This window comes from Palaemon carinicauda, chromosome 9 (genome assembly GCF_036898095.1).
Source record: "Palaemon carinicauda isolate YSFRI2023 chromosome 9, ASM3689809v2, whole genome shotgun sequence".
Classification (NCBI taxonomy): Eukaryota; Metazoa; Arthropoda; class Malacostraca; order Decapoda; family Palaemonidae; genus Palaemon; species Palaemon carinicauda.
Window position 1 is genome coordinate 144,057,306 of NC_090733.1, and position 10,000 is coordinate 144,067,305.

Sequence of the window (10,000 nt, forward strand, 5' to 3'; positions counted from 1 at the left end):
TTCGGTTGAGTAAATCCCGCTTAACAGAAGGCTAACGAATTCTAGCAGAACGCTGTCTGAAGAGGAAATGCTTATCATGAAAGTATACACTATATATACATAATATATATATATATATATATATATATATATATATATATATATATATATATATATATATATATATATATATATATATATATATATATATATATATATGTATATATATATATATATGTATATATATATATATTTATATATATATATAATTCTAATTCTAATGTGTATGTTCGTGTGCGTGAAGTAATGCAATTTTGTATACATACATACTGTATATATAATAAATACTACATAATCAGTAAATATATATATATATATATATATATATATATATATATATATATATATATATATATTATATTATATATATATTATATTATATATATATATATATATATATATATATATATATATATATATATATATATATATATATATATATATATATGTCATATACAGTATATATATATATATATATATATATATATATGCATATATATATATATATATATATATATATATATATATATATATACATTATATATATACATATATATATATATATATATATATATATGCATATATATATATATATATATATATATATATATATATCTATATATATACATTATATATATACATATATATATATATATATATATATATATATATATATATATATATATATTTATATATATATATATATATATATATATATATATATATATATATATATATATATATATATGTATATATATACACACACACATACATATGTACAGTTTACATACACACAATTTGGCTGTATTGAATAAGATGTCGGATAACTAACACGCTTACATTCTGATACGAATAAAATCGTATATGCGAACATACGAGCACATTTATCATTTACAGTATCTATAATAAGATATTACAATACTGACAACTCAAGGAAGATGGAGCCCTCGAAAATAATGATGGCATACTAAGGCGAATAGCATCAGCGTTACGTCATTTTCCATTGAACATTATTCATTAGAATTTCCTTGAAATGAATGTTATAAATAATCCAGTGGCGATGTTCTCTTACTTTTTGAATGTCTTTCAACAATCACAATATATAACCCTATTGAGGGATGAACTGAATACTGCAAGACGAATTATTATTATTACCATTGAAGTTACAACCATTGTTGAAAAAGCAGGATGGTATGAGTACAAGGGCTCCAACAGGGGGAAAAATAGCCCAGTGAGGAAAGGAAATGACTTAATGAACTACAAGAGAAGTAATGAATCAATAATATAAAACTGCAAGATGTATTAATTATTACTATTACCAGCCAAGCTCCAACCAAAATTGGAATAAGCAGGATGGTGCAAGCACAAGGGCTCCAACAGGGAAAAATAGCCCAGGGAGGAAAGGAAATAAGAAAATAAATATACAAGAGAAATAATGAATCAATGATATAAAACTTTCGTTGACTGACGAGTTATATTTACCAGTCAGAGAAAAGTTATTGCATACTGCTCGTAAGGTTACTGACAACAAAATATTTTATCAAGATTATATTTTTGTTTAAAACTGCCCTTCTGAAAAATATGTAATTATTATCAAATATTTAAAACCTTTGTTCAAAATTTTAATTAAAGAACATGTCCTCATCAAAGTTAGAGAGAGTCCTGTCGATTGCATTATTTATCTTAGATGAATAAGACGTAAACACAATGCCCTAATTACAAAGAAAAGAAGATATAATATGCAGGAGTGATCATGAAAACGTATTATAAAAAAGAGAAAATAAAATACAAAACAGAATAGTTTATGACAGATATTATAAATAAACTTCTTATTAAGACCAAAATAAAGCATTCTAACATCATTCAAGGAATACCATAAACAAACACCTTGCAGAAGCTAATGCAAAAAACAGATAACCAGGAAAGGAATGTAAGACTAAAGAGGTCTTCTGCGAACCCACACACGACTGCTGGCACCTTCACTCCCCTCAAATAAAAAAGTAAAAAAGGGGCACCTTATTGGAGCCCGGTGAAGAAGGGGGCCGAGATGGGGTGACGGTGACCGGGGTAGAAGCAAGAAAGGAAGAAACAAAAACGATAGCAGCTTTGGCACCGATGGGAGCCAAGTCGGGTGCCAAGAGCCATCTTCACCCGATGCTGTAGTCGGGTCTCTCACGGCAAGTGCAAAAGGAAGGTGTTCTGACCAGGCACTGAAGTCTGGTGTCAGGGAAGAACAGTGCGTTTTGTGTTTTCGCTTCCGAGCGAGTTACGTGAACCTTAAGGGTTTTTATTCCATCATCATATCCCTTTTGGATTGTTTAAGATATCAGAGAAGTCTTAAGTCGATTATGTTTGCTTGCCTTTGTTAACGATAAGGTGATACATGATACCGTTTGGCTGAAGAAGATTATAAGAACAAAGATTCCCTGGGGAAAAAAGGTAAGATTTTATTTGAGATTTTTTGTACAATGTACTATATATTTCACACTTTAAATCTGGTTTTGTCGAGGCTAGCCATATCTAAGGTATATAAGTAGATGGATAAATAGAGATACAAAAACCACAGATATATAGATATATGAAGATAGAGGTATAGAGATATATCAAGTGATTGATTGATTTGAACGTCTATGGAGTCAAGAGATCGAAAGTCATAGGTGGCAATGTCATTTAATAAAGGAATGAATAAAAAGAAAAAAATAACTTTATACCCGTAAAAATTTAAAAGAAAAATTAAATCTTGCAAAACTCAAGTTCCTGAAATAAATATTAAAATAACGCTAGAATCGCAAACGGGAAATTACAAGATAATGCTAAAAAGAAAGCAGATAGATAGATAGATAAATGGATAGATATATTGATTGATCGATTATTATTATTATTATTACTAGCCAAGCTAAAACTCTAGTTGGAAAAGCAAGAAGCTATAAGCCCAAGGGCTCCAGCAGGGAAAAATAGCCAAGTGAGGAAGGGTAATAAGGAAATGAATAAATGATGAGAATAAATTAACAATATATCATTCTAAAAACAGTAACAGCGTCAAAACAGATATGTCCTATATAAACTATTAACAACGTCAAAAACAGATATGTCATATATAAACAATAAAAAGACTCATGTCAGCCTGGTCAACATAAAAACATTTGCTCCAACTTTGAACTTTTGAAGTTCTACTGATTCAACTACCCGATTAGGAAGATCATTCCACAACTTGGTAACAGCTGGAATAAAACTTCTAGAATACTGTGTAGTATTGAGCCTCATGATGGAGAAGGCCTGGCTATTAGAATTAACTGCCTGCCTAGTATTACGAACAGGATAGAATTGTCCAGGGAGATCTGAATGTAAAGGATGACCAGAGTTATGAAAAATCTTATGTAACATGCATAATGAACTAATTGAACGACGGTGCCAAAGATTAATATCCAGATCAGGAATAACAAATTTAATAGACCATAAGTTTCTGTCCAACAAATTAAGATGAGAATCAGCAGCTGAACACCAAACAGGAGAACAATACTCAAAACAAGGTAGAATGAAAGAATTAAAACACTTCTTCAGAATAGATAGATCACCGAAAATCTTTTAAGACTTTCTCAACAAGCCAATTTTTTGTGTAATTGAATTATTATTATTATTGCAAAGTCAAGAAAGTGTTGTTTGAAGTGACGAAATACCGAATCAGTCGACGGATTCAACTAAAATCTGGTCGCATAAAAATAAATTACTTAAAGGACACGTTAGTAAATTACTTATAAGACAGGTTAATAAATTACTCAAAAGACAGGTTAATAAATTACTTAAAAGACAGGTTACGACAATATAAAAGTATAAATATCTTTGGGTGTGTAAAACAAAAATAAATTAATATCAACGACAAGATTTTTTCTTGTCCAATCACGGGCTAATAACTTTAGCAGAGGTTCGTGACCTCTGGTGGCCAGCATCAACATCAATATTTAAAAATATGCTTCTTATCGCTAACGTTGCAAAGCAATTAATGTCAAGCCAAACGAATTTGTTATTCTCAGGCTGTTTTAAAGATGAGTTACGATACACTTCAGATTTATTTATCTTTATTTTTAGCTGACGTTGCAATTCAGCAGTCTAGTTTGAAACATGAGAATAATATGAAACTTTTGACTCTGTGAACTTATGGGGGTGATATGAAACTTTTAAAGTGTTTGATTTGAAACATGAGAATAATATGAAACTTTTGACACTGTGAACTTATGAGCGTGATATGAAACTTTTCAGGGGTTCTATTTGAAACATGAGAATAATATGAAACTTTTGATTCATATACACTCGTGAAAGTAATATGAAATTTTTCAGGTGTTCGATTTGAAACATGAGAATAATATGAACCTTTTGATTCTGTGAACTCATGGGCGTGATATGAAACTTTTCAGGGGTTTGATTTGAAATATGAGAATAATATGAAACTTTTGACTCATGAACTCTTAGACGTGATATGAAACTTTTCAGGTGTTCGATTTGAAACATGAGAATAATATGAAACTTTTGACTCATGAACTCATAGACGTGATATGAAACTTTTCAGGGGTTTGATTTGAAACATGAGAATAATATAAAACTTTTGACTCATGAACTCATGAGCGATATGAAACTTTTCAGGTGTTTGATTTGAAACATAAGAATAATATGAAACTTTTGATTCATATAAACTCATGAATGTAATATGAAACTTTTGATTCATATAAACTCATGAATGTAATATGAAACTTTTCAGGTGTTCGATTTGAAACATGAGAATAATATGAAAATTTTGACTCATGAACTCATAGTCGTGATATGAAACTTTTCAGGGGTTTGATTTGAAACATGAGAATAATATAAAACTTTTGACTCATGAACTCATGAGCGATATGAAACTTTTCAGGTGTTTGATTTGAAACATATGAATAATATGAAACTTTTGATTCATATAAACTCATGAACGTAATATGAAACTTTTCAGGTGTTCGATTTGAAACATGAGAATAATATGAAACTTTTGATTCATATAAACTCATGAACGTAATATGAAACTTTTTAGGGGTTTGATTTGAAACATGAGATAATATAAAACTTTTGACTCTGTGAACTTATGAGCGTGATATGAAACTTTTCAGGTGTTTGATTTGAAACATGAGAATAATATGAAACTTTTGATTCATATAAACTCATGAATGTAATATGAAACTTTTGATTCATATAAACTCATGAATGTAATATGAAACTTTTGATTCATATAAACTCATGAATGTAATATGAAACTCGTCAGGTGTTCGATTTGAAACATGAGAATAATATGAAACTTTTGACTCATGCACTCATAGGCGTGATATAAAACTTTTCAGGGGTTTGATTTGAAACATGAGAATAATATAAAACTTTTGACTCATGAACTCATGAGCGATATGAATCTTTTCAGGTGTTTGATTTGAAACATAAGAATAATATGAAACTTTTGATTCATATAAACTCATGAATGTAATATGAAACTTTTGATTCATATAAACTCATGAATGTAATATGAAACTTTTCAGGTGTTCGATTTGAAACATGAGAATAATATGAAACTTTTGACTCATGCACTCATAGGCGTGATATGAAACTTTTCAGGGGTTTTATTTGAAACATGAGAATAATATAAAACGTTTGACTCATGAACTCATGAGCGATATGAATCTTTTCAGGTGTTTGATTTGAAACATAAGAATAATATGAAACTTTTGATTCATATAAACTCATGAACGTAATATGAAACTTTTCAGGTGTTCGATTTGAAACATGAGAATAATATGAAACTTTTGATTCATATAAAGTCATGAACGTAATATGAAACTTTTCAGGGGTTTGATTTGAAACATGAGAATAATATAAAACTTTTGACTCGATGTGAACTTATGAGCGTGACATAAAACTTTTCAGGTGTTTGATTTGAAAAAATGAGAATATGAGACTTGACTCATGTGAACTTATTAGCGTGATATGAAACTTTTCATCTGTTTGATTTGAAACATGAGAATAATATGAAACTTTTAACTCATGAATTATTGAGCGTGATATGAAACTTTTATGGTGTTTGATCTGAAACATGAGAATATAAAACTTTTGACTGCCCTATGAACTTATGAGCGTGATATGAAACTTGCGCATCTGAAATTAAAGCTATGAGCGTAATATGAAACTTCAGTTGAGTCTTACAAAACTTGCAATGGAGACACGAAATTAGTTAAACGATTAACTTAGTATCAAACTTGTACACGTCCGTTAATAGTTTCTAATCCCTTATAGGAAGTCAAGGGGAGTAGTCACTCCACGGGGATAAACAGAATATCGATGTATTAATAATATATTCAGGCAGTATGATTCTACCTTTATCGAAATGGTCCAAAGTTCCACACAACTTATAACCATACCCTGTTAAAAATTTGCATTAACAAACAGTAGATGTCTGGCAACATTTATTCCAGGATTTTTACCGTTTTAAAAACGGTTGTATTGACGTAAAAGAATGATATTACGGTCACCAACCCGTACAAGATAATAACAAAGTAAAGTTAAATTACGGTCGCCTGTATTTTACTGAAATACGATTAAAAAAAATATATTTTTACGGAGAATTTCCAATTAAAATTATGGTTTTTTTAAGTGTAAAGAGCAATGAGGTGACACGAAAGAAGTCATTAATAGGACAAAAAAATAAGAACTTGCAACTCAGAATAATGCAAGATGAATTGATTCATTGACTGATGGGTTATATTTACCTGTCATAGCAACGTTATTGATTACAGATACCGATACAGATTGATAACGCGTTTGGCATCTGTACTCAAAGGTTGTTCGATTTTAGTGCTCAGCATCTTAGCGCTTTGACTTGAGCAACCTTTCTTTCAACAGCTGTTTATTATTATTATTATTATAATTATTATTATTATTATTATTATTATTATTATTGTTATTATTATTACTTGCTAAGCTACAACCCTAGTTGGAAAAACAAGATGCTATAAGCCCAGAGGCTCCAACAAGGATAGTAGCCCAGTGAAGAACGGAAACAAGGAAATAAGAGAATTATTTAACAGTTGAAATAAAATATTTAAGAACGGTAACAACAATTAGAATAAATTTTTCATATATAAACTATAAAAACTTCAAGGAAATAGGAGGAAGAGAAATAAGATAGAATAGTGTGCTCAAGTGAACCAGCAAGCAAGAAAACTCTAACCCACGAAAGCGGAAGACCATGGTTCAGAGGCTATGGCGCTACCCAAGACTCAAGAACAATGGTTTGATTTTGGAGTGTCCTCCTATTAGAAGAGCTGCTTACCATAGTTGAAGGGTCTCTTCTACCCTTACCAAGAGGAAAATTAACCACTGAACAATGACAGTGCAGTAGTTAACCCCTTGAAAGAAGAAGAATTGTTGGTAATCTCAGTGTTGTTAGGAGTATGAGGACTGAGGAGAATATGTAAAGAATAGGCCAGACTATTCGGTGTATGTGTAGGCAAAAGGAAAATGAACCGTAACCAGAGATAAGGATCCTATGTAGTACTGTCTGACCAATCAAAGGACCCAATAACTCTCTAGCGGTGTGTGTGTGTTTATATATATATATATATATATATATATATATATATATATATATATATATATATATATATATATATTCAAATAAGCCATTTATTTTTATACATTAATGCCTGTATTCTCTAAACGACAGCGGGATCAGAGCCCCAGGCGAAATTACACAAAGACAACAACTTCTGACCGGCCGGGAGTCGAACCCTGGTCCAGGAAACTTGTATTAACATTGAAGTACCACTTATCCACGAATAAAGATAAAAGTCAATGACAATTCTTCTGTACTTATACCTATCGAATTCAGGTTTTTTGTACTTAGAATTGAAATCAACTCATTTTCACCATCGTAGCTAATTGGTATGATTGTGACTTAGCATTCGATTATGGATAAAATTTGCACATTTAGACGTGTTTTTCATATTCAAATAAGCCATATAATTTTTATACAATAATGTCTGGATTCTCTAAACGACCTCTGGATCAGAGCCCCATGTGAAATCACACAAAGACAATATATATATATATATATATATATATATATATATATATATATATATATATATATATATATATATATATATATATATATATATATATATATATATATATATACATATATATATATATATATGTGTGTGTGTATATATATATATAAAATATGTGTGGTATATACATTTATTCCCACCCCAGACGCACGCACGCGCACACACACACACACACACACACACACACACACACACACACACATATATATATATATATATATATATATATATATATATATATATATATATATATATATATATATATATATATATATATCTGTATATATATATATATATCTATATATATATATATATATATATATATATATATATATATATATATATATATATATATATATATATATATATATATATATGATCGTAAATATACAAGATACCCTAGTCCCTAGAGATTTTACCATGGTCAAAAGGCGAAGTCTTCAACATAACTCGCAGTAACACCTGGATAGAGATCAGTATCTCACAGAAGGTCATTACTCGAATGTCATTAACATAGGTGTACCCTCGTATTCCTAATTATGAGAGCGAATCGTCATATCAAAGTATTAAAAAAAAAAAAAAAAAAAAAAAAAAAGCCTAATAGAAAGCTTAGTAAATTAGTGTAATAAAATATATCGAGTATGAAAATTATGGTGAAAAATTATAGATTTGAGATTTCAAAATGTGATTGAAAAAATATTAGGCAACATTGCATGTAGAAATGTAATTAGGTGAAGTCACCTTGAACAACACTTTATAGAAGATAAATACAGAAATATTAGTTATACGAAAATCTAAAAATGATCATATATATATATATATATATATATATATATATATATATATATATATATATATATATATATATATATATATATATGAAATTCTGATTTATGGTTTCTATCTTATCATATGGGAATCAGACCCAACATTCCGAATAATCCATGTAAAAATGTGATAACGAACAAGCAATGTAAAATTTGCCTTTTACGCAAAAAAAAAAAAAAAAAAAAAAAAAAAACCTAATTTAAATGTAATTTCGATGAAGTAGGAATTGAGAATATAAAACGTCCCATGAAAAGTGAAAAACATCCCCACTTTAATATACACATAAAAGAATAAGTATCGATAAGGATAGTGTGACATCAAGGGTTGTAGGGGTCAAAGTGGTAACGTCCCAGACTGTGGTTCAAGTCCTGCTCAAACTCATTCGTTTCTTTGGTAGCTGCAACCTCACCATGTTTGTGAGCTATAGATGGGGGGTTTGAATTAGTGCTGATCATATGTACTTATGGTTAATCTCTAAGTCATTGTCCTGCTCGATAGGACCATGTCACTGTCCCTTCTCTCTGCCATTCACGAGTGGCCTTTAAACCTTTAAATTACATAGATGATAACGTAAGTTTATGAATCCAGTGAACCAGTATCGAATGAATTCAATTAGTTTAATTAAACAATTGATGGTGTCATAAATCCATTAGCTAAGCCAGTAATTAAAAACCACGTTATTAGCATATCTGATTCTATACAGGTGGTAAAACATCCAGTAGGGTTGTGGCCCGATTGGTAACGTCTCTGCCTGGTTCGAGTCCCGTTCAGTCTCGTTAGTGTCATTAGTGTCTGCAACCTTACCATCCTTGTGAGCTAAGGTTGGGGGGTTTGGGGGAGCCTATAAGTCTATCTGCTGAGTCATTACCAGCCATTGCATGGCCCTCCCTGGTCCTAGCTTGGGTGGAGAGGGGTTTTGGGCGCTGATCATACGATATATCGTCAGTCCCTATGGCATTGTCCTGCTTGATAGGGCAATGTCACTGTCCCTTGCC

General features: G+C 30.2%; 2 protein-coding genes across 4 annotated transcripts in view; one reads left to right on the top strand and one right to left on the bottom strand.

The window, feature by feature from the left end:
• Positions 1-10,000, top strand: part of LOC137647222 (BTB/POZ domain-containing protein 6-B-like) — a 129,169-nt gene that overhangs the window by 38,712 nt on the left and 80,457 nt on the right. The window contains exon 1 of one of the 3 annotated variants that reach the window (XM_068380587.1): positions 2,184-2,478. The exons of the other annotated variants lie outside the window; for them this stretch is intronic. The gene's annotated coding sequence lies outside the window, so the exon portion shown is untranslated. Of the gene's footprint in view, positions 1-2,183; positions 2,479-10,000 lie in introns of those variants that run through there. 3 annotated transcript variants of the gene reach the window in all.
• The window catches only part of LOC137647224 (uncharacterized), a 300,889-nt gene that overhangs the window by 32,604 nt on the left and 258,285 nt on the right, over positions 1-10,000 (bottom strand).